The sequence below is a fragment of the Cimex lectularius genome, unplaced genomic scaffold (assembly GCF_000648675.2).
Source record: "Cimex lectularius strain Harlan isolate CLEC.00 unplaced genomic scaffold, Clec_2.1 scaffold124, whole genome shotgun sequence".
Lineage (NCBI taxonomy): Eukaryota > Metazoa > Arthropoda > Insecta > Hemiptera > Cimicidae > Cimex > Cimex lectularius.
This window is the reverse complement of record NW_019392703.1, coordinates 1,028,295-1,055,172: the sequence shown is the minus strand read 5'-3', so window position 1 is coordinate 1,055,172 and position 26,878 is coordinate 1,028,295. Positions and strand designations below refer to the sequence as shown.

General features: G+C 35.6%; 1 protein-coding gene and 1 long non-coding RNA gene across 2 annotated transcripts in view; both read left to right on the top strand.

Moving 5' to 3' along the window:
• LOC106666430 overlaps window positions 1-26,878 on the top strand; it is a 151,174-nt gene that overhangs the window by 27,752 nt on the left and 96,544 nt on the right. The gene's annotated exons all lie outside the window — the stretch shown is intronic.
• On the top strand, window positions 9,178-24,905 carry LOC112126670. Its single transcript, XR_002910129.1, has 3 exons — window positions 9,178-9,218; window positions 9,739-9,740; window positions 24,891-24,905. It is a non-coding gene; the product is annotated as an uncharacterized LOC112126670 (long non-coding RNA).

Sequence of the window (26,878 nt, the reverse complement as noted above, 5' to 3'; positions counted from 1 at the left end):
GTTATTCTCAAAAAGATTTTTGATAACATAATCATAAAAGGGGTAAATAAATACAAACGTTCATAATTCAGCGACAAACAAACAAAAAATACGCAGTCTTTTATAAAAATTTATATTTTAGATCGGTTACAGCTCATTTTGGAGTCATTGCCAAATTTTTTCTTGATAAAGTAAAATTAATATAAAATTCAATCTTTCTTTTTCTTCTCCTTCATTTCTTTAAGACTACGTTCGTTATTTTTGTTATAAGTTTTTAAGCTCCATTCTCTTAAACTAAAAACCATTAAACGTAATTATATTTTTTTAAAATATTTTTTGCATTGTATAAATTCTCTTTTTTCCACAACCTATATGTATTTTTTAAATTTAAACAATGTTTGTGAATGCCAGGCCCTGAAGATGATCTCAATAAAGATCGAAACGTTGGCACGATAAAGAAAATGTTTTTCTGAAACCTATATCACACCAGACGGCATCTCACGATTTCCGAATGCAATTATTATTAATTATTATATATTATATTAATATAATATTAATTAATATTATATTAATTATAATAAAATTATAATCTTATATTAATTAATCAATTTTCAAGCGTAAACAAACAGGATGTTAACCTTTACTTGGCCTAAAAAAGCTGAATAACCCGACATTATTTTCTTCCTCTTATAAATTTGATATTTTAAAACACGGTGATCATATTCATGAGCGTTTTATGTTGCAAATGAGCCGTAATTCCCTTATCTTGGGGACGAGGCAACACCCTGTATAAATATAAGCCGTTTCGAGCCCTTTAATAATAATTTACCTTTATAGTATATAATACCTTTAATAGACGTACGATCTTTTGTGATAGAGACAGAAACCAGTGTACCCATTGTTGTTTATCTTTCCTTTGTCGTTTTCTTCCGGCTAAATATGGGTTCGAATTGCTCGAATACTTAGTCTGTTTTGGGTAATTTTAATAAGGTTTACATTAGGAGGTTAAAAACCTAGTCTACTTCATTTCTTTCTTATTTTTTTGTCTGTACCATGTACGTAAACGGCAAAATGTTTGTATAATTCCACGCCGGGGTATAAAGATGATAAAGACGCGCTTACGTAGGTGGAATGAGACAAGTTCATCGCTCAATGTCTTAATCAATCAGCTGGCTTATTTTCTTCACAACGCCTCCCCGTAAGTTTAGCTTTTTACGTTAGGGTTGGATAAAAATCGGAATCCCTAATTCAGTTCATAATCTGAAATTTTCCGGTGGTCGAAAGAATTACAGTTTAAAAGGTTTCTGCACAAAAAAACCCTCAAATGTGTTCATTAGTTTCGCCCTCGGGCCGACACGTCCAGATAAGGACAGTTAATTTCTTCTGAGGTTCATTGACGAGGGCAAAAACGCTTTTCGCGTTTTTCCGACGGGGACGGAAAAGCAGGAGATTAGAGACTGGGCTAAATCCAATTTAGCAAACTTTCAAGCATGGACCAGCGCCTTGTTTTTGAATCTTTTATACAGGTTTTGTTTGAAAAATGCGAATAATAAACTTCCGCTTAATCAAGTTTTTTCTTCAAAATATAAGCCAATATGGCCGTGTGCCCTTTAGTCGAGATTTTTGACCGATTATAAAACTCATGAAACTTGTAAAATGCTCAACGTAAGTACTTTTTGTTTAGAAAGTCGGATCTTCAAAGTCTAAATTATCGTTTTATATATAATCTTGATTATGTAAAATGAACACATAAAAAGTTCAGTACGTCTTATTTAGTGATTTATTATTATAAACGATCAACGTCCTGTAATTGAATTTGTTTTGTCTCCGGTTTATTTTATTTATACTCTCAAAACTCTACTACTTTCCTGGACAATTTCTGTGTTCTGGAATGGCTTTTCTAGGTACCATAGCTTTTTTCTTCCATGGCTGTTTTGATATCCATTATTTTATAGACACAGTGGATAGTCACCTAATAGTCTCATTTGTAAGAGATATTTTACTAAATATACCCGTTTGCTTGCCTCGTTTAAATTTAATCAAAAAATAAATCGGGCTTTTGCCTAAAATGTCTTCATCATCTGTTAATTAATTTTCAGACTAAAAATTATTTTGATTTAATTGATATCAGCCTTAATATAATAACTACAATTATGTGGAGATCGCGAGATGCGGTCTGGTGTGACGTAGGTTTTAGAAAAACATTTTCTTTATCGGGCCAACGTTTCGAAGTTTATTGCGATCATCTTCAGGGCCTGGGATTTATAAACATTGTTTAAATTATAGAAATACATGTAGGATGTGAAAAACGTTTATATATACAATGCTAGAAATTGTACACTAAATCAATGTATATGTAGCTCTGAAGATGATCTCAATAAAGATCGAAACGTTGGCACGATAAAGAAAACGTTTTTCTAAAACCTACGTCACACCAGACAGCATCTCAGCATCTCCAAATAATCATTAACTGGCGGTCACTAAACACCACACATTATAACTATATATAAAAAAATCAAAGATAAGACGAATTTGAAAGAAAAGCGAACACTTAACACTTCATCAAGATTTCGGTTATTATCGCCCCTTCATCAAGGGTTTGCAACTATTTTTAATGATTTAACTCTTAGAAAGGTTCAGGTTAAGTATTTCCAATTTCATTAAATATTAATTAGCTATTATATTGTTAATTCTAAGTTGGTATTTCACAATGCAATGTACTATTTTGGTTATACATTGACGTTCTCAATTATTTCCCTTTGAAAATGTTTTTATCGTACAAAATACAGTACTATTACTAATGATACAGAGTTAATTACATTCTCCTTCCTGCCATTAAAATCTGACGTTCCCCAAGGCTCTAGCATGTCTCCCATCCTTTTTGGTATATACATTAACGACTTTTCCGACTCTACCCACAACTGTAATTACCACCTTTATGCAGACCCCTCCCAAATTTACCTATCCTTCCATCCCTCAGACGTACAATTGACCATCCTAAAGATCCAGAACAACCTTAATTCCATTAATGAACGGGCCCATTCTCTCAACCTCAATCCGTCTAAATGCTCGCCATAATCATCGGATCTAGGCATCCCCTCAAATCCTTCTCCAATATCCCTTCTATCATTATAAATAACCACGCCATCCCCTTTCCTACCTCCTTCAAAATCTGGGAATATCCTCGATCAAAACCTCTCCAGGCACCATCACATTTCCCAAATTTCCCGCAGCTGTATAGCCTCCCTCAACCGATTCCGTCAGTGCTGGTTTCTCTTACCTTCTCCTTTCTTAAACTCCTAGTATCTTCTCTTATCTTTCCCTTGTTGGATTACAGTTGTGTAGCTCTCGGAGGGGCAGAGCAGGCGCCTCAAGCGCATCATGAACTGCTGTGCCACATCCGTGTTCGACACCCCCGTGTGTCCCGGGTCTTGTCTACATTCGGATCTTTCTTGCCTTTCCCCATCCTGCAAATGCCAGTACATCATAGAATCCTTCCTTTTTCATTGTTTTCATACCTGTCGGTCTCAGTACATCGCCCCCCACTGACCATACCATGGCTCTCGGAGGGGCAGAGCAAATGGCTGAAGCGCATCAGATGTGTCAGATGCTTGTTCGGCATCCCCCTGGGGTCCCGGGAGTCTTGTCTGTGTTCGGATCTTTCCCGGCTCTCCCCTTCCTCAGATCTCGGTACTTCCTAGAATCCTTTCTTTTTCATTTTTTCCATGCGTGTCGTCCTCAGTACATTATCCACTCCCTCCACTTCAATTCCTGTCACCCCTCCTGTACAACCTCATCCCCCCAAAACACAGCATACCTCTTGGAACGATCCTTCCTGATCCGCGCCTCAAACTCTTGGAACTTCCTACCTCATTCTATTCGTCAAGCAATCTCTCTTAAGTCCTTCAAATCCCACCTATATAATCAACTCTCCCTTCAAACAGAGTCGTTTTTTTTTTTTTTTTGTAAAAATTGTAATATTTTAATTTTAATTTTTTACTTTGTCAGTATATTTGATTTGCATGCATTTATTTTCATTTCATATTTCCCGCCAAGAAGTTGTGTTTTTGTGCTTTTTCCCTCTGTTCTTTGTTGCATTTTATGATTACTTCTATCCAGTTAAACCATTGTATTATTCTAAGGGGACACCGTCCCAGAATAAAGATATATTTCTTCGTCTTCTTCTTCATCATCTTAATTGTACATTGTATTCATGCTTCTCTACTAAATACAATTATGATTAACATTGTAGATTTTGAGTTGGTTTCCTTCTGCGTATTGTATAACGTTTGAGTGTTTAGGTAAGAATTTATTTTCCCCGTTTGGAAAATTTAATTTGTTCGTTTTAATTATATTGTCATTATATTATATAATCACATGAACCTTAGTGATGTTATTTTGGCCAATTTTTTTTTTTAATTCTTAGACAATTCTCTACACACATGGTTTCAGCATACCTTTTTATTTACGAAATTCCGTCAAAGTAGGGCACTATGAATTAATTTAATTAATTTGTATTCATTGTACAACATAGTTTTTACTGGATAGTCCGGACAAGAACGCACAATGAATTATTCAATTTGCCTTTTTCATCGTATATTTTGTACATTATGCTAGTGCAACATTATAAATAATATTACTATTAACTAAGGTTTTTAGTTGAGATAAAAAAGTCAATGGCACGAGCGGGATTCGAACCCATGATGTTCGGCTTGATACGCCGCTGCTCTACCACTTGAGCTATCGTGACTTCGATCCACTCGGACACCAACCTCCTATCTCAACCCCACCTTTTGCGTTTTCCCTCCTTTTTGCCATTTTTCAAATGTCGTGTAATCGGTTTGGATTCTCGACGACAAATGAAATGGCCACGGAGAGCTTTAGTGAAGTATACTTCATTTCTAATCATTAAATTCACTAATTTCGTGTCCGGTTGACCAATTAATATATTACAATTAATTAAGGTTTTTAGTTGAGATAAAAATTGGTCAAGCGGACCACGAAATTAGAGAATTTAATTATAAATAATACAATGTCCATCTTAACAAGATATGTATTAGGGAAAAGTAATTAAAATTAATTGTTTCTCTTTAGATAAAGTGAGTCCTCCATCTCTCTAACTTTTTTCAATTTTTTCCCGTTATTTTATATTCGCCCTCCCGTTCTCTTCATTTTTTCAATAGTATCGTATTCTCCCGATTCATTAGCTAACGATAAAAAACTCCGTTAATTTTCCGACATAGGATTAAAGTTTCGTTTTTAAAACGAAAACGGTCAAGACGCACGTTCAATATAAAATTGATCCACCTAAGTTTTGGGCCAATGCCTAGCGTGTAACAGTTGTATTCTAATAATAGAAGATATTTCCTGATTAAACGTGCTCCTCGACCCACTCGCAGGCTTCGAAAGTCACGAAGTTTTCTATAAACCTTACATTTTTTCCGAATTTCAAAGACACAATGTGAGGCATAGATGTATTTACGCCAAAAAGACTCGGTGGATTTGATGTAATAGAAATATTTTTGTTGAAAATTTATTCTTCTTGGTGTGTGGAGTTGGAAACAAGCACCAAATACTTCAATTTCATAATTAAAATGGATTAAAACCCTATTTGATGAAAGTAGGTCGACTTGGGACAAATTTGATTTCTTCTCCGTAGATTTGAAAACGTAATAATCTGTCAAAGCAGTGCTTATTCTGATTTAGCTGCTATCTAGTTTTAGCCCACTTTTTATCACATTGCAACTTCTATGTCAGTGGATTTCTTGGGTGTAAGTTTATGCAGGACTGGTAATTCTTTTTTTCTATCTTCAAGTCTTGTAGATGGAAACTGACACTTCCATTTAAAGCCACCTCTATTAAAACGTCACCCAACACCTTTTGTAAATGACTACAATGTCTTTCAACCCCTCACGCTGTCTGACAAGTCATGTTCATCATCTACACCATTTGAAGATCTCATTGTGCCCTTTTTGCGTTTTTCCGTTGCAAAAACAAGTCTAAAATGGAAAAATTTCAACCTAATGAGCGGTGAGATGGTAAAAAGATTATTTTATCTTTAATTTCCGACATTTCCCTTGCTACTATAGAAACTGTACATTCTTTTATCAAATAATGTCTTCATACCAAGAGAATTTTCGGAGAAAATCATCAACTATGATTATTCGGAGATCGTGAGATGCGGTGTGACGTAGGTTTAAAAAAAACATTTTCTTTATCGTGCCAACGTTTCGATCTTTATAAAGATCATCATCAGGGCTCAAAGTGTTCGGTTTCTGCGTAGTTGTGCCATTCTTGTGTGCCGTGTTGATAGTGCCCACGCGACACACAAGAATGGCACAATTACGCAGAAAACAAACACTTTGAGCCCTGAAGATGATCTCAATAAAGATCGAAACGTTGGCACGATAAACAAAATGTTTTTCTAAAACCTACGTCTCACCAGACCGTATCTCCGAATAATCATCGACTAACGGTCACTAATCACTCAAAAAAACTATCAACTTCTTTATTACAAAATTTGTTGTTTAATCAATTACGATGTAATAAGAGCTAGTCCAATTTACACAAACAAGCTAACCTGCTAGGTCCCGCAAAATGTCCTAAAGTTTATAGCTTTGCTAGCGTTGCGCATCAAAAAGAGAAAGGTAGGATGATCACTTATATATATATATATATTTTTATTTTTTTGAGTTTTCTGCAATAAATTTTGCCAGTCACGAAAACCTAAGAAATTTCTTAAACGGTTTAAAAAAAATACGTGTTAATGAATCTATCGTGCATTATCAGCTTTTGCTTACAGGTCATCAATGGAGATTTTATTATCCCGTGTAATTCAAAACTTAAAAACGATCAACGATGATCTTAATTAATCAAAAAGATTGACATTTGTTTGGAAAATTTGTCATATCTTCTATACTTTCCAGATCTGTCTCAACGTACTTTCATAAATCTCAAATTTACATAGATTCGTTGACATGGCTAGAGTTTAATCCTTTTTAAAAAGATAGTTCCTACTCACAGTAAGTTGTTTTGCAACGATCCGGATTTCGAGCCTTTTAGCTCATCATCAGTTGAAGGACTTCTACAACCACGTCTCTCGACATGAATTGCCAAATTGAATCCGCTGATACCTCCACCAACGCGACGTTCCAATTAGCAGCTGATTTTTTTAATAGCGCTCAATTTGAAAATTTTAAATTCAATAATAAATTTTACGAAATGAAAGGGTTACCAATGGGGTGTCCATTATCCCCACTGTGTGCTGAAATATTCATGGATAATTTCGAAAAAAAATCTTTTCAAATCAAAGAACACATTAATTAAATCTGTTCATTTCTGGAAACACTATGTAGACGATATTTTATGCATATGGTCGGGAACATTAGAGGCTGTCAAAGAATTCCTCCAACTAATTAATTCTCTACACCGTAATATAAATTTTACATTGGAAATTGGCAAAGATGGTTGTTTGAACTTTTCAGACCTAAAACTGCCCGTAATAAACAACCTAATAGAAATAGACGTTTATAGAAAACCCACAACTACAGACACTATGATACCAGCGGATTCTTCCCACCCATGGTCCCAAAAGGCTGCTGGTTTCATTTGGCTCATAGAACGGACGTTAAAACTTCCGCTAACACCTGATAACCATAAAAAAGAATTAAAAACTATTAAAACCTTAGCAAAAAACAACGGGTTTCAAGAAATATTTATTGATAGGTTGCTAGTTAAAAAAATTAACTTTAAACGAATCAACAATAGGACTCAGCCACTCCACCACAAATGAATCATTAGGTTTCCGTTGTTTGCCATACGTTGGTGAATTATCGGAAAAAGTAAAATTTTTAAACAAGGTTTTAGAGTAGCTTTTAGAAGTACGGGTTCACTTAAAAACATCCTCTCAAACCCTGAAGACAAAGTAGACCACTTGGCAAAAAGCGGGGCTTACCAACTCAATTGTAATGATTATGATATTAAATTTATAGGACAAAGCGGTAGAGAAATAAAAACAAGAGTAAAAGAACACTTGCCCAAATCGAGCAAATTTTCGGAATTTAAGGACCATCTAAAAGAAACAAAACATAATTTCAATTCAAATCTAAATACAAGAGTGTTACATAGTTTCAACAAAGGGAAAGAATTAGATTGGTTTGAGAAATTTGAAAATAAAAAATGTAAAATTGAACATGGTGATAAACGCATTAATAATATAACAGATTTTGATCTACCTCCCATTTTAAATATGTACATAAATAATATCAAACATCCAAATAATTAAACTAATTATTTTAATTGTTATTATTTTATAGTAATTTAATAATATTAAGTATTAACTAGTATAATATTTATTTGTGTTATAATTTCCGCGTTTCGCACGTTCAAATAGAGCGCCATTAAAAAAATCAGCTGCTAATTGGAACGTCGCGTTGGTGGAGGTATCAGCGGATTCAATTTGGCAATTCATGTCGAGAGACGTGGTTGTAGAAGTCCTTCAACTGATGATGAGCTAAAAGGCTCGAAATCCGGATCATTGCAAAACAACCTACTGTGAGTAGGAACTATCTTTTTAAAAAGGATTGAACACCACACTCACTCCATCATTTATCATTTCTATGGCTAGAGTTTTGTCCTCCATACAGGACCACTTCCACGTGGATTGATTTTGTATTGCCATTGGCTTTAAATTTTATAATTTTGTAAACTCTCCGTAGCTCTGATTTTGGTTCCTCAGCTTTATTTGCTAGTCTGAGCTTTCCTATGCCCTTCAAGTACCTTCCTCGAGCTTTCCTATGCCCTTGAAGTACCTTCTTCTTGGGAAAACTTCACAATAATAAGAACTGCGGTTTCTAATTTTTGCTAGATCGGTAAGCTATTAGTCCAGAAATTATTTTGAATATTTTACCAGCATTTCGTTCAGCAGAACCGTACTTGTTCACGATTTTCGAGCACTCGACAATAGCCTTAGGGAGAAAATTTTTGAATAATGACAAAAATTCAAATCAAATTGGGCTCAGTATTTTCAAAAATATTCTACCTTCTTCTAAAAAATAGTTTACCTGGGCCTTATTGTAGGGAGAGCTATTTGAAACCAATGAAGATTATTTTTATTAATAAAATCTTATTTTCTAAATTTGTTTGTGTATATTTTCCAACTTAAGAAAAACAAAATTTTCCGGTATTGTTTTACCAAGAGGTTTTGGGACAACATTCTTTGAAATCATTGTGTTTAAAATGTTTAACTTCAATACAATTTTTTTGCATATTCAAATCCAAAGAATGTACAAAAATTGTGTGTTTATTTCAATAGTCGCCTTTGATGGCAAAGTCCCTCGTTAAAAAAAGGTAAAAATCTGAATTTCCTCAAGCCTGAATTGCGTGATAGAAAGAGAATTCGTTCGGATTAAAGAGATACAACCGGAAGTGAGCCGATTCAGGTGAATCAAACGGAGGAACAAGTGGTTAATACGTTGGCCTCCCCCGTCGTCGTCGGCAGTGCTCGGTGGCAGGGGCGAGTAGGGGAATTATCGCAATCTTGGTGGCAATTACGGCAAAGGGTGCGCGAAGGGTTGAAAAGGCTCGAAAGGGGTAACGGCCAACCTAAAACTCGCCCTCGGCCCCGGTTTGAATTAGACCCGATCGAATCCTCGTAGTTTTCCACTTACTAAAAATAGAACTAGTCGTACATTGACAACTTTTCCCCTAGGTTTTCCACCACCAGTGTTAAATTTAAATCATTTATAACAAAAACTATAGCAGTTAAAATTGAATTTTGACGAAAACATATCTTTGACATGTAATATCAAGCATACATAATACATAACACATCAGTATATTATATAAATATTGAACATATTATCAGGAAACTTCAATAAATTGCGAAATGTCGCAGTTAAGATTGTATTTATCCTGTTTTTATCTTTTATGATCATATTTTCTGAAATATACATAAGATCAGGGTGTCATCTTATTAGTGGCACGGAAATTATGATTCAAAAATTGTTAAATCATTAAGCATGCAATGTTTTAGACTATGTAATCTAGTACAGCAGCATGTCTCTTCTAATGGAACCTTTAGATCAGTGAGTTTTCCAAACGTTCTTGTATACGATTGCAAGTTCCGAGAAGTATGTTGGCTCATGTTAAAACATAATTTCTAGGATCCTCTGGGCCACGTCATATAGTACTTTTCCTCTTGAGTTTAGTTTATTTGACCTGTACTGTTAAAGTTACCTTCCATTATTTAATATACTCCTAACTGAATAAAGAGAGCTGCAAAATCATTTAAGTGAAGGTTATGAAATTTTTGATGAATTCTTTGTAAAAATCTTGATAAACAAATAAAGCCATTTCTCTAAGAAAATGAAGCGAACAGACAAAAAGCCTATGTCTTATTGGATTATTCAGTTTGTACATTATATTTATCTATTTTTATATTATTTTTATGTATTATCTTGATAGGATAGCATAGATTTAAAATAAAATTGAGAAATTTTGTTAAAAATATATCTTTATATATAGGTTCACTAGTTTCGTGGTCCGCTTGACCAATTAAAATCTTTCAATTAATTAAGGTTTTTAGTTGAGATAAAAAAGTCAGTGTCATGAGCGGGATTCGAACCCACGATCTTCGGCTAGACACGCCGCTGCTCTACCACTTGAGCTATCGTGACCTCGATCCACTCGGACATCAACTTCCTATCTCAACCCCACCTTATGAGTTTTCCCTCCTTTTTGCCATTTTTCAAATGTCGTCTAATCGGTTTGGATTCTCGACGACAAATGAAATGGCCACGGAGAACATTAGTGAAGTGTACTTCATTTTAATCATTAAATTCACTAGTTTCGTGGTCCGCTTGACCAATTAATATCTTTCAATTAATTAAGGTTTTTAGTTGAGATAAAAGTGGATCGAGGTCACGATAACTCAAGTGGTGGAGCAGCGGCGAATCTAACCGAAGATCGTGAGATCGAATCCCGCTCGTGACATTGACCTTTTTATCTCAACTAAAAACCTTATTTAATTGAAATTTATATATAGTGTGTTACAGGATTATGTCGATACAATGATTTGCAAAAAAATGCATAATTTAATGAACTTTTCATTTTCATTGTAATTTTTCTTTAATTTTATTCATCTTTATGGGAAGAATGGATGTGAATTTTGTCACCAACTAATAACTGTTTTTATTAAAAAATATGATATGTACGATGTTCTTGTGTTGCCGCTCGACTTTTGCGAATTCCTTGAAAATTTTGATGGAAAAAATCATTGCACGAGCCACAATTGAGCATTTTCCCAAAATCATGCGTTTTGCCATTTGTTATTCTTTCAGTGGCTACGGAGTATTCGGAAGCACGAATTTTTCAACGGAAATGTTGTTATCATATGGAAAGTTTAACATTGTTTGCGAAATAAAGGTCAGATTTGTTTTTTAAAGACGCTAAATTTACAAATTACGATTTTATGTTAAAAAATCTGATTTTAGACTAAAATCAAAAATGTTACTTTCTCAGGAAAAAGGCAAGATAGGCACCTCGTTCTGGTGGCACTGAATTACGTTTTATTTACTGGATTCACTATGGCAGTATTTACATTTAACCCTTTTTTCTTTGATGACCGCTTTTCTTTATATTCGTATTGTTTAGTTGTATATGTTTAAATTTAATATGCTTATAACTATAGAAATATATATCATAATTACGGTTCTCCGTGAGTTAGGCTGAATTGTTCCCTAGCCACTGAGAGTAAATGCACGGTTGGATAGAGTAAGGTAGATATTATATAATTTTATTAGGAAAGATGCTCCATTATCGACCGTTAGTTTAATACATTAGCTTCTAAGGTAAGCTTTTGCGTGTTATGTTATGTTGTTTAGGTTTTGATGATGATAAAAAGGATCTCTATTTTCTTAATGGCCATTTACGGAAAATGTTCCTTAAGACGGTAATACTCGTCATATTTCAAATATTATTAACAGTGTAAAAACGAAGAAAAGCCTGGCTGAAAGAGTCGATCGTTTATAAATGAATTTAATCCCAATTATGATTTCCAGCCGGGTCTGACGGTTGCGAAATCCTCCTACCTGGAGAGACGTGTAAGGGGGTGGGAAAAAAATTGAAAAATCTACTTGGCAAGAATATAATTGGGGGAAAATAATTGGATCCCGGGGCTGTTTAAAGCTCACACATTTTTAGAGAGGACATAAATTCGGAGTAATTTGTCGATCCTTATCTCTCGGTTGGCCGATTTGCATTCGGAAAAAAAGGGCCGAGTTTGTGGGCGTGCCCTTTCCCTTGGCGACCTTGCGACAAATAATCACTTCAACATCGCAAACCGACGACGAAACGCGACGGTCCCACCGCACAATTCGACCGATGACCCTGTATGACGAACGTCGGAAAAATCGACTCGCCAAATATCATCATCGATAGTTTCAGATATTTTTAACAATTGGCATTATTCCGTTTTCAATCAACTGTTTCCGCTATTAAACTGATAGCCAGTTTAATGTTCCGATTGAAAAGTGCTTTCTATATCAATTTACATTTTTTTAAACTTTTTTTAAACCCTTTCCAAAAAATACAAACAAATACGTCAAATAACAAGAACAAAAATTAAGAAAATTTTTCTTACATATCCTTGTATATAATAATTGGAGTTTCTTCCTTTGATATGATTATACGTCTAAAAACCAATAAAATGAAAATTTCACACGGCTATAAAAAACATCAAATGTCTATTAATTTTTCACACCTTTTTTATGTTTGTTACGACGACATTCATTGAAATTTAGAGAAAATTATAAAAAGAACTCAAAATATTTTTTCATTATTGGTCCACAGGATTAAAATGTAAAAAATATTATTAAATTTTATTACATTATATTATTAATTATTAACAACGAGCTGAAGAGAATTCTCAGTGAAATGAAGAATCCTTACTGTGCATTCACTGACCGGATCAAGCAATGTAAATGGCTCAGAATCAGCAGTCGTGACTAATCATCATACCCTTATGTTTAAATTGCCCTCGATATGCAGAAATTTTTCAGCAGAACTGCTAGCGATATCCAAAGCTTTAAAATGTTCGGAAATTGATTATTCAAAGGTTATATGCACTGATTCTCTGCCAGCTCTGACATAACTGACAAATTCTCGTAGCACCCTTGGGTGAGAGATATTTTGCACTCTTGTGCGAGCGCGAGAACAGGCCAGAATATAACGTTCGTGTGGGTACCTGGGCACTGTGGAGTACGCGGAAAAGAAAAAGCTGACCTTGCTGCCAAAGACGCATCTCACTCGGGAATAGCACTGAAAGACATTTGAATGACTATATGTCCCTCATAAGAAAAAAAGAGTTCCCATTATTGGCAACAAATTACGAGAAATAAAAGATTCAACGTACAATTGGCTCTCCTCGTACCAAACGAATAGAATACCCGAAAGGGCTCTCTGCAGGCTTAGGATCGGACATACTAGCCTGACCCTGGCCATCTCATAGCCAGGGAATCACCACCTATTTGCGCGGTATGTAGTGAGTAATTGGCGATATCACAAATACCACATTTTACTGTCATATCACAGAAAGAATTGAATTCAAACTGTCTGAATCCCTGCAGGAGATGCTGGGCGATAGTGCCCCCTTGTTTCTTTAAATTTCTATAAAGAACGGTGCTGATAAAAGAAATATAGTAAAGTAAAATCGATGTGAGAGGGGGTTGGGAGTATGTGTGTGGGGACGCGCCCTTGGGTGGATGGTTTGGTTGGGGATGCTTGGCTGATCGTATGGGTAAGCACCTAGGACAGGTGACAAGAGCTTGCGCATCCGTCCTGACGGCAGCGCTGGATGGGCTGGCTCTTGATCTTGGGATGGTATTGTTCCCCGGCAGGCCTTCCTTTCGTTCTTCGCATTCAACATCTGACTGCGACACCAACTTTTTGTTTTGTTTTAAAGATGTTTATTTTATTTATTGTTATGTACATAATATACATTGAGCAAATAGTTAGTTATAAACAAATCTGACAGACCTGTCAGACCAGGAGGCAGTAGGGAGAGAAACCAACTTTTATTTAATTGGGGGGGGGGGGAGTTAAAGTTAATTCGGTGGGTTAGATAGAAGTTCACGAGGCCATCGTCGTTTTAAACGGCGTGGAGGATTGTAAGGGTGAGATGTTGAGGAATGAGTTAGTGTGGAGGGAGAGTTTAGAGTGAAAAATGAAGAAGCGTGTTTGGATAAGATCTTTGACGAAAGGGATTTTAAGATCTTTATGGATCGTTTGATTTGTGACATAGAAGGGAGCATTGAGGATACGGCGGAAAACTTTAGATTGAAAAGACTGAATTCGTTGGATATTGGATGATTTGGCCGAGCCCCACAGCTGGACTCCTAGCTCCAAATAGGTCTGATGAGTGTTTTGTAGGCGGTTAGTTTGTTATGTATGCTTAGTTTTGATTTTGGTCCAAGAAGGTGTCTGAGTAGTCCATATTTTTTGTTAAGTTCTTGCCGTTTTAATCGTGTCTGTGGGTTCCAAGTAAGTCTACTATCTAAGTAAAGCCCAAGGTAGCGGACTTGGTTCGATGGTGGTATTATTTTGTTGTAAATGTGCACTGCTGGACAGGTTTGTCGTTTGAGCGTAAATGTAACTTGTTTGTTTTTTTGTTCGTTTAACCTGATCTGCCACAGATTGCACCAGTTGGTAATAAGGTTCAGGTGTTGTTGGAGTGCTTCTGTTGCTAGGATAGGATTGGAGTGTGTTGATAAGATTGCGGTATCGTCCGCGTAGGTTATGATTTGTGTGTTTGGATGTGTGGGTATGTCAGCAGTGTAGATGGTGTAGAGGATTGGGCCTAGGATACTTCCTTGTGGAACGCCAGCTTTGATTGGTGGGATAGATGAAAAATCGGTGCCGATTCTTACTTTAAACCATCGATCTGGGAGGAAGGATTTCACGGTAAGGTAGTAGGCCTGAGGGAGGATACATTTTAACTTATAGAGGAGGCCGGGGTGCCATACTTGGTCAAATGCTTCCGTAACGTCCAGAAATACGGCTGAGCAGTATTGTTTGGTTTCTAGAGCCGAAGATATCGCGTCGACTACTCTGAAGCACTGCTGAACAGTGGAATGGAGAGTTCGAAACCCAAATTGATGATTTGGAATTACGTTTTCAGAGTCGAATATAGGAATTAGTCTTTTAAGGAGGATACGTTCAAAGATTTTGGATAAAATAGGAAGGAGGCTTATTGGTCTATAAGAGGATGGGGCACTGGGAGATTTGTGTGGTTTTGGTATTGGAGTTATTAAAGATAGTTTCCACTGGATAGGAAAATAGGTTGTGCGAAATGTTGCATTGTAAATAGATGTAATGTACACCAACTTTTAATTAAATATCAAGAACGGCCTAAATAACCCATAGTGACTGAAGGCCATTTAATAATGAAAAAAATATTATAAAATATCACTGTAAATTTAAAATAGTATGGAGAATAGAGTGCGTTGCGATATCTAGATAGCATGTCGATTTATGCAGTACATATAAAAACAACATAGAAGGTTACAGTTGTTGATTAATGGTACGATGCATTAAGACTTCCTGCCCTTTCTTTAGTAGTACAGCGTACATTCCATCCAGACCCAGGGATTTGTAGGGGAGAAACCAACTAATCACCCACCTGAATTTCTCCAGTTTGGCTATGTTAGCCAGCCCTTCCAGTTCTCGTTGGAGGGCTTGTACCACCGACTCTCTGAACTAGTGGGCTGCTCCTCTCCGGATTTTATTATTGACCCTGTACATGGACAGAGTTTTTTTCTGTTGTCTCTGTAAAAGTTCCATCCGGTCTTGGAATGAAGCCTAACTGTCCCCCAGTGTCTTCTTGGCCACCATTCTATGACCAACCTTCTGACAGAACTTCCTCCATGAGTTTCCTTTGGCCTTCCTTATCTTCTTGTTGTACTGGGTACGTGCTTCTTTATATGAGCCCAACGTTTGGTCGAGCTTGGCTTCAATGAACAGCCTTCTTACCCGTCCTCTCATTTTTTCCAGGTTCTTCCTTCACCATATGGTTTTGGTCCTGTTCTTCTTCCTTATTCTTTTAGGGCAATCCCTTTTAAAGGCATGCCATCATTTACTTCCTGAACTGCTAGGTGCCCCCTACCAATAATTTTTTACCTTCCGATTGTCCTTACCGGCGCCCCCTTTTCTTTTAGTCGGAATTTAATTATTCCGCCAAAGTAGGGGGACATAGGTTTTTTCAGCTCCGTCAAGTACTCATCGTCCATGGTGAAAGTCCATAGTTGTCTTCTCCACTTTGACACTGCCCCACGTCGTGCACAGATGAGTGTTGAGCTGCCTGTTACTGATCCGTAAACGGTTCAGAATTTTCTCCGCAGGCAGGGTAGTGTTCCTTTCGTCCGCAATGTAGACGGTAGGCTGTAGGCTTCGGGATGTCATCCCCCACTAGAGCTTGGAGGACAGCGCCTGTCCAAAAAACCACCCCTCGCAGCCAATCGGCACTGATCTCGTCAGCACAAGTGACGATCAGAATACCTGTCCTCCTCGTCCATTTGGCAAACCTACCAGGGCCATTAAAATGGAGTCCTGGAGGCTAACAGCAACCACGGCGACCTTCAGTGCAGCCTGGACCTCGCTGAAGGGTAGGTCTCAGCTTCTTTGGTTATCTCTTCACGGTTGTTCCGCCTTCGGATCGAGGCCTTTTAGTAGGAAGCATTTCTCGTTATTTGTAATTCCCACCAACCGAAGCAATTGTTGGAAATATCGAGGCTCATTAACCCCCCCATCTACAGCCCTACGGAACTCATACACAATTGCTATTTTGAAAAAATCTCATACGGTTCGGGAAAAGGCGCAGTTTTAAATATTGGTATCGATAATCAGACTTCAGGAGAAATTATTTTAAGTAGGGTTTTTCGCACTCTTTTCCGAAATAAACGAAGATCGAAGGAAAAACAAAAAACTTCGTGGAGATTGTGTGGCAACAATCTGGAAGTCATGTCGATGATGTCGATGTAGACGGCACAAATAGAAACAACTTTGAAGATTATAATTAGTCATCATTGATACATATTATAAATGTATTACAATGTAATAAATAATTTTATGATTGTTCAATTAATAGTATAGTACATTTGTGAATAAGAAAAGACATGCAAAAGTTGAGAACTTCGTTCGTTTTATCTTTGCATGAGAGGGCACAGAAATGAATAATTGCAAAGGTTAGTCGGTAGCTGAAACTTTAAGCTATTAGCTAGGTTGATAACTGGTAGTTAGACTAGGTAGGCTGGGTAGTTAGTGAGCGAGTTTGAATTACCTAGAACGGTTTGTACGTTTGTTCCTGCGAATCTGATACTGCGGATATTGCTAGCCAGATGGATTAATTGAATTCCAACTTAAGTGTTTACTCGAAAAGAGATTAATTGCGCGCCCTGGCTGTTAGTGCAAATTATTGCAACCGCTCGACCAATTAAACAACTCGAATCTGTAAGCCAAACTAATTTTAAGTGAAATATACAACAGAATCAATTCTATTGCATGTATAACATAACCAAAGTAAAGTATGTATATAAAAAATTGAACGGATTAAAATACAGCCGTGAGGAGCGTAATATATCTCGCTCATGACATCATTTGTATAGTTAATTACAAAAGAAAAAAATAAGTTAGTTCCTGAAAAAAAATCATTTGAAAGAACTACAAGTTTGTTTCTTATAAAACACATTCGGGAGTTGGCAATTCACCTGCTCTTTAACAACACCGGGTGAAATAGTGCGCAATTCGCCTACAAGGTTCGTAGATAAGTAGACCGGCTGGCGGGTAGTTAAACAGACAAGTTGGAAATTAAATGGTGCGTAGATAACGATGTGGGTAAGCAGTCGGTGTTAACGGTTATCGTCACCGATCTGAGTTTATTTACTAAGAATAGTACGTCGTACAGAAATTTCAGACTGGACGTGGCTAAACTGTGCCGACTTTATCGAGCAAGTACATTTTTACGTTTCTTATTTGCTTTATTTGGTTGATTTTCAAAACAATACTATGCTGTTCTACAAATTTCACATCCGTTTATAATATTTTAACATTATTTTGGGTTTTGAGTTTACCGACTTCAAAATGGGCGTGGCTGAAATGATCGAAAATGTAGAAAAGGTGTGGTCAAGTCTACTTTGACTACCCATATCTGCATTTTTCATACTTCTTATTTATAATAACAGTAATTAATCATATATGTTTTAGTGGTCAACTAATTATTCTTTTTATGTAAGGTCATGGTTGAGATAAAAAGTCAGTGTCATGAGCGGGATTCGAACCCACGACCTTCAGCTAAATACGCCGCTGCTCTACCATCCGAGAGGATCGAAGTCACGATAGGTCAAGTGGTAGAGCAGCCGCGTATTTAGCCGAAGGTCGTGGGTTCGAATCCCGCTCGTGACACTGAATTTTTTATCTCAACCAAGACCTTACATAAAAAGAATAATTAATTGAAAGATATTATTTGGTCAAGCGTATTTCTCTAATTCCTGCCGTAGAACTATGTTTACATATTTTTTTAGGATATTTACAAATTTCATTGAAAATCCTAATTTATAAAGCTTTAGTATTTATTATATGGTTTATCGTCTTAACTTGTGGAAAAATGTGATTTCCTATGAAATAAAAGATCTGGTCAAACTATTTTTTTTACTGAAATTAGGCAATATTAGATTGTTTTGCTTATTAGGTAAGCGCAGTTTTCCAGTTTTATCATATTTCCAACTTGTTTAATCAGATTCTTTTTTTTTTTTGTAATAATGCGTCGTGTATGTGAGAGAATTGGAGAGAATATTTTGACCAAACTTCATTTTTCGTTTTCCCTCGTCAAAGTAGGCTAAGTTTGCATTATTTACGGAGAAGGTGTGGTTTGGTGCAAGCCTGCTTTTCAAATTTTTACATATTTTCGCTTTTTGTTAGTTTGTACATTTTTTTATTGTTGTATCATCTCAGTTTTACTAAAAATATGACGTAACTACAAATAAAAGTCCTTTTGTTGGTCCTGTTAAGGCAAAAATGACTTCTTACTTATTAATCAATGTTATTTATGTAGTTAAATTAATCAGCGGCTTAACTACTTTCTGAGCGTGATTAAGTACTAGAAATATCAAACATTTAATTATTCGCCAGGAACCTTAGCCCAAATCACAATAACATTTCTAAAAATATGTTCTAAAAAGGTTTTAGTCAGAGATAATTAAAACGATGTTTGGATAAGCTACGAACGTGAGATGATCCCGTTTCAAAAACTGAAATAAAGTATGCTTGCACAACAGATTGCTATAAAAGTAAATATTTTGTACATGTTGTGCAATGTTTTAATTTTTTATTTGTGTGTTTCGAGAAGATAAGAGATAAATTTATAATGTAGGTAGGCTGAGATAGTTATGCTGCCAGTCATGTTTTGGCGATGAGCATGGCAGTAGATGAATAAAACAATTAGTATATTTTTACGGATGTCAATATTTTTTTATATCTTGTGATTTTATTTATAAAATACCTGGGAATATATTGTCCGTATGACAATGACCAATTCGGAAGAAAAGGGTCACAACGTTTAAAAGGTGAAACACGTCAAAAAGGATTTTTTGTTGAGGGGCTTATTTTAAAGCGGATTAAAGGCTTTCCTGTGGTCGTTTTATTATTGAATTTGTTTTTGTTTGTAAGTACGGCTTTGCGGGGCGGTAGGTGAGTTCGGCGGAGTCGTATGGGGTTGGGATGCATGAATGGAGCCAGTCCGTAGGTGCTCATAGTTTATTTAAAAACCACTGCTAGCTACACTTTTCCCAGTGACGGCACAATCATGAATCGAACGACGTCACAAATTAGAAAAAGCGGAAAAATTACTATGAACGGTTTGAAAAAAAAAAAAAAGATGAGAGGAAAAATTTTTGCAACAAAGAGTTTATTTGCTTGGAAGATAACTGCCTCCCTGAATATTTAGATATTATATTTCCTGTAGTAATTAATTTAGCCCAAACTATATTAACTCAGTTTTCATGTATTTAAAAGGAAATGAAGAGTTACGTTGTACAAGTTAATCAGCCCTAGACATACAAATGTTACTTTTTAACAGCTTGAATGGCCTATAGAGGTTGAAGGCCATCAAAAAAACTTCAATACTTACCTTAACCAAAATTGCCCAGACTTTACAAAATTTGAAAAATATTACTACGCTGGTCGGTTTGGTAACCTCAGTAAACGGTTGATTTATTTTTTATCACGTAAATTATTACTTTTTTATGGCAGGTAATTTATGAAGGGGTATTCACTTGCACGAGTAGGGACGTACGCATAAACAATAATGGACATAAAACATTTGTGTTCATTGTCCATTTTTTTATATATGTCGTACGAAATTCATCTCTCTCTCTCACTCTCACCATTCCCTCACCTCTTTTTACATTCTGCTTCCACGTTCTCTCACTCTCTCTGTCTATCTGTCTGTCTGTCTGTCTCTCTCTCTCTCTCTCTCTCTCTCTCTCTCTCTCTCTCGGATTATCTCTCTCCCCCCCCTCTCTCTCTCTCTCTCTCTCTCTCTCGGATTCTTTCTCTCCTCTCTTGGCTTCTCTCTCTCCTCTCTCTCTCTCGGATTCTTTCTCTCCTCTCTCTCTCTCTCTCTCTCTCTATCGGATTATCTCTCCCCCCCTCTCTCTCTCTCTCTCTCGGATTCTTTCTCTCCTCTCTTGGCTTCTCTCTCTCCTCTCTCTCTCTCTCATTCTTTCTCTCCTCTCTCTCTCTCTCGGATTCTTTCTCTCCTCTCTCTCTCTCTCGGATTCTTTCTCTCCTCTCTCTCTCGGATTCTTTCTCTCCTCTCTCTCTCTCTCTCTCTCGGATTCTTTCTCTCCTCTCTCTCTCTCTCACTCTCTCTGTCCATCTAGCTATCTATCTCTATGTCTATCTTATTTTCTCTCTTCCCCTCTCTCTCTCTCTCTCTTTCTTTCTCTTTTTCTCTCTCTCACTTTCTCTCTCTCTTTGGGTCTCTCTCTTTCTCTCTTCACCTCTCCCTCTCTCACTCTCTCTCTCGCTCTCTCTCTCACACACACACACACACACACACACACACACTCATTGATTGTCAATATGACCTAAATCAATATAATCTAAATCTACGAGTATTACAAATAGAGTGTTTCATTTTAATTCTCTCTCTCTCTCTCTCTCTCTCTCTCTCTCTCTCTCTCTCTCTCTCTCTCTTTCTCTCTTTTTTCGTCTCTCTCTTTCCCTATACTTCCCTATCTTTATTTATCAATCATCTAAAATCTAATAGGCGTCTATCCATTTCTCCTAACTTTCACTAACTGATGAAAAGTGAATAAAATCTTCTCCATTTTCTATCCACCTTCATACGCAAAACAGTCATTGTTGAAACTTGCAAATGTTATCAGTTATTAAATGTGGTCGCGACTATTATTTATGAAAAGACCACATGCTACTTAAAACAACATTATATATTTTGTTTAAATCAATAAATAACGCTCAAAGCCAGTATTTTCGTTGGAAAAAAAGGTGATTTTAACATTTCCCAATGTAGAGGTCTACTCAACTTTCTTTTACATCAATTACAAGGTAAACAATATATTTGAATTTATACTAGACAATTTAAATTCTGTAGTTGTTTTATAATTTCCTAGTGCACAGATTTACACAACTTTCTTTAAGATCAAAGTTAAAACAAGGTTAATAATATAGTTATTCAGATATCGTGAGATGCGGTCGGGTGATCTCACGATATCTGAATAACTATCGATTAACGGTCACTAATCTCTACACGTTAATAATATATTTGAATTTATACTAGTCAATTTACATTGTGGGGTTGTTTTATAAATTCAAAAGTTTAAATAGTGTTTTTGGATTTATCTGTCTTGTAGCACTAGTGAGAAAGGGCAGCCGGGTCTTCTCATTGACTTATAATTCAAAACGGACTGATGGCAAGGGGCTGTTATTCTGTCCGTTCTCGTACCGATGGACTCGGTTTTGCCATCCATAATCAATTGGCAAACCGCCTGCATGCGACATCCAGCATTAAGTGGGAAAACGGAATAATTCGCCCTTCAATTTCCGACCTAAATGACAGGCAAATTAAATTATGCAAAAGGTTGTAAAAAATAATCAAAAATGAGTGTAATGTTTTGAAATTTCCTTTTAGAAAAACCTAATGTAAGCGTTAATCGTATTTTTAAAGTTAATTTAACTTTTTTTGATGAATCGTAAAAGCTTTTTTATTGCTGTAATACCAATTTATGTTGTAAAAATATTTTGTTATTACTTTTTTTATAGAAATAACTTAACCCCTCAACGGCTGAATCGATCTTAATAAATAAGATTCATGTCAGAATTTTATGACACTCCTATTTGTGGTATAAAACACGTCAAATATATAAAAATGGCATATATTACTCTACAACACTGTTCCATTTTACATTATGAAAATAATTTATTAAAGTATAATGGCACTGACCGTCGTTTTGACAAAATCGTTTTGAGAGAAATTATTCCCATGGGTATAAAGTTGTATTGCTTTGTGGTAAAGGTCACAAAAACTTTTATATTAAGTTATCTTTCAGTGTACACATCAATACATTTATTTTATTAACCCTGGCATTAAAAATATATGATCAAACAAAATGGTTAATAAGCCTTCAATAATCGAAACTTTCCTCCAGAACAAGTTTTTAAAATAACTTCATTGTTGTATAATCAAAATACTTAAGAATAAAAATAATTTATTTACCTTGTATAAATCCAGGTATATTAAATACATATAAAAAATATACATATATAGTATTGTATATACTATCGACTAATAAGTTGTACAATTTAAAAATAACATTTATTTGTAAAGGAAAAAATAAAATAAAAAACCTTAACATAATTTAAGAATTTTTGTTGGAGACGTTGGCAGCCCTTTTTTGAGAGGAGGAAAATTGGGGGATGAATGGTAGTATTCCTCCAGCCTTCAAGTCAAAAGCATACCAGTGAACCAGTGTCGTTTTTCATTTGTGTAATTGTGCTATTTAACGTTTTCATGTTCATTTTTCATTTAGTTCATTTTATTCACAGTTCAGTCTATATAAATAATCAGTTAATGTCAATTAAATTAATTAAAGATTGTCGTTTGTAATTCAATAACATTTTATACAGTCCACTCAAATAAATATACAATGTATCAACCAATTACCTAAAAACAGAATATGTTTTAAGCGCCTGGTTTCCTAGATTTTTTATTGTAGTGAGCTTAAATTGTAATTTATTATACTTTTGTATGTGGGTGTCTATTATATAAACCGGAGGAAACAAAACATTTAGTAATATTGTAAACTTGTGTTGATATACTGGCAAGTTTAATCCGAAATGTAAATCCACCTAGAAAAGGAACCAACCTTAGACATTTGGTTGAGATAGAATAGTCAGTGTCACAAGCGGGATTCGACCCCACGACCTTCGGCTAAATACTCCTCTGTTGTACCATCCGACAGTATCAAAGTCAGATAGCTCGAGTGTTGGAGCAGCGGCGTATTGAGCCGAAGGTCGTGGGTTCGAATCCCTCTCCTGACACTAACTTTTTCATTTCAACCAATACCTTACATAAAGATTAATTAATTGAAAGATATTATTTGGTCAATCGGACCACGAAATATAACGGATTTAATAAACACAAAATGTTCTGTCGAATTGATTGTCCTTATGAAAAACTATTGACTATTGGTTTTGTAGATGTTACTTTCTCTGTAATGATGTTAGTCATATCTACTTTACACTTACAGCTTTTTATTTACATTTGACTTAGTAGTATGCATTTTTTATTTTGAAAAATGCTTTATTCACTCTGTAATTCGTGAGGTAATTTTAAGCAGCCATTTTCTTTAAATAACTTTAATTTAACCACTTGACAAATAAAAGAAGAATGATCATATTAGCGTCACGTTTTGGCCCATTAAAAATTAAATAAGCCCGACTGTATAAAAAAACCTTGCGTGTTAACCAAATTTGGTCGGATCACCTGAACTTATCAGAAGGTGTAAAGGCTTGAGATAGCCCTCTTTCAAAAGAGAATTGGCTTTTTTCTTGAAAGTTGCTCACAACGGGGTCAAAGCATGCGTAGATGTACGCCTGTTGCTCATCCATAAATGGCCGATGGTCGTTTCGCCCGGATCTCCTGGAGGGGGCATCGCGTGCCTAGAGAAGTTTCATAGCGAGACTGACCCACAACGAATGGTTAAAAATAGCATTCCGTTGAAGATGGAGCCTGATCGATGCGGTTCGATACCTCGAATTATACAGAGGCACCTACGGAATCCCCGACGGGAAGAATGCACCTGTTGTACCGCACATACATCTCGTACAGTCCGCTTTACTCGTACCGGTCGCATTGCCTTCCTCTGAAAGTAAAAACTCATATCGGGATTCTATGTAATTGCATTTGTACTATTTATGTGCCAGTAACCCCGGGAGGTCTGCTTCGCCCACACGTGCCCCGGGGTCGTCAGAATTTAGAACAAGTCGGAATTAACCCAGAGAACCAGTGGGCACGTAATGTTCAAGGAAAGTAGAAACAAAAGAATAATGTTGGTGCCAAGTTATGAAACAATTGCTTACAACATTTTCCAACCGCCTGTTGCTAATTTAAATAGCTTTAAAAATAACATATTCAACTGTTTCACGTTTCGAATAACGTAATGTAATCATATTTATTTAGAAATCGTGAGATGCGGTCTGCTGTGATGTAGGTTTCAGAAAAACATTTTCTTTATCGTGCCAACGTTTCAATCTTTATTGAGATCATCTTCAGGGCTCAATAAAGATCGAAACGTTGGCACGATAAAGAAAATGTTTTTCTGAAACCTACATCACACCAGACCGCATCTCACGATTTCTAAATAAATATCGATTAACGGTCACTAATCACCACACACGTAATGTAATCAGTTAATTATAACAATTATTACCTAGAAACGATTTTGCAATAATAGTGTAATTAAAAATATATAGATGAAAATCGCTTATATAGTAGATTCATTGTTTTATAATGTTGTACAGTGTCAAAAATTTCAGGAGGTGTTTCTGCTCACCATATGCAACAAAAACTTCTTTTAAAGGCCTGTCAAATCTCAACGGTAAAATAGTAATTTCAGGGTTTTTTATTTTTTTTATTTTTCCTTAGGTCCACTAAATTGCTTATAAATTTCATATATTCGGACTGCAAAAAAATCTGGTTTGTGCCACCTGAAAGAAAGTTCAATTTGCTGTAAGAAAACCTATTTACATTGCAGAATTGATGAAAAAACAAGAATAATTTTTAAAAAAAATTTGGAATTTTTTAAAATATTGGACTGGCAACTCTTAATAACGACAAACTACTGAAACTTTGCAAATTCCAAAGCAAGTTAAATTTGCTGTAAGAAAGTCTATTTAAATTGCAGAATTTATGAAAAAAATCTGCACGAAAAATTCAGACAAAACAAACAAAAAAGTTGAAATTTGGAATTTTTTGAAAATGTTGGATTGGCAACTGTTAAAAATTACAAACTCCTGGAACATTGCAATTTCTAAAATAAGTTAAATTTGCTGTACGAAAACTTATTGACATTGCAGAATTGATGAAAAAACAAGAATAATTCAGAAAAAACAAAAATGTTGACATTTGGAATTTTTTAAAATATTGGACTGGCAACTCTTAATAACGACAAACTACTGAAACTTTTCAAATTCCAAAGCAAGTTAAATTTGCTTTAAGAAAGTCTATTTACATTGCAGAATTGATGAAAAAATTCTGCACGAAAAATTCAGAAATTACAAAAATGTGGAAATTTGGATTGGTAACTGTTAATAATAATAACAAACTCCTGTAACTTTGCAAATTCCCTCAAAAGTTCTCCAGTTAATTAGCTTCCAGGGGCACACCCACCGTTTTGGATTGCGCTTCTGGAAGGGCCAAATATTACGCATTTTTTTTACAAAAACTGGTGTCGATGAAAAGGGGTGCGCTCATTTTTTCCAAAAACTCCGTCTGGCTCTTGAGTTTCGTGTCAGTTCTTTACAGTTCGATTAAATCAGTTTGCTTTGTTTTATCCGCTGACAACGTCCTCAGGTTGGTGATATAAAGTATGTCATAGGAAAATAATCAGCGAATTGATGGAAATGAGGAAATTTGAAATTTTGCTGATTTTCTTCTCTCGTGAAAGAACCAGTTTCCCTCAACTTTTTGAGATGAATGAATAATAGTATTTATTTACATACAAATAAACTCAGAATATTTTACAAAATAGTTTACGGCATGGACAACAGTCCGTCATCCGGAGTTAATGTGAGCAAACATAGAATAATAATAATTTAAAAAAAAGAATCCATGAAATAATTAAATTAATCTATGAATATACTATAAAATACTGAAATTAAACTAACAAAAATAAATGAATAAATGAAAAAATAAAGCAATACTAGAGAAGAAAAAAGAAGAAAATCGAAGAAATAGTAGTAATAACAGATAAAAAAATAAAAAAATGAAAAAGAGAAGAGAAATCCTCAGAATAGAGAAATAAGGAAATGAAAGCATCTCTGCCAGAATCAAACATTTGGCGAACAAATGAAATCAATTGCTTTTTCCCTCCAACTAACCAGCGGAGCTCTCTAAGCGATAGACCACGCGACCGGTCCGCATTCAGCCTGCATAAGTCAGCGCAATGATCAAGTTCCGAATATAATGTAAAACGGGACGGGATGATAGATTTTTTCTGAAGACCCTTATGGTGAAAAGATTTAATTTTACTCAATGAAGTGGCCAACTGGCAACTCCATAATGGCATGTCATCCACAGTCAATTCACAATGACATCTCTCAGCCTGAT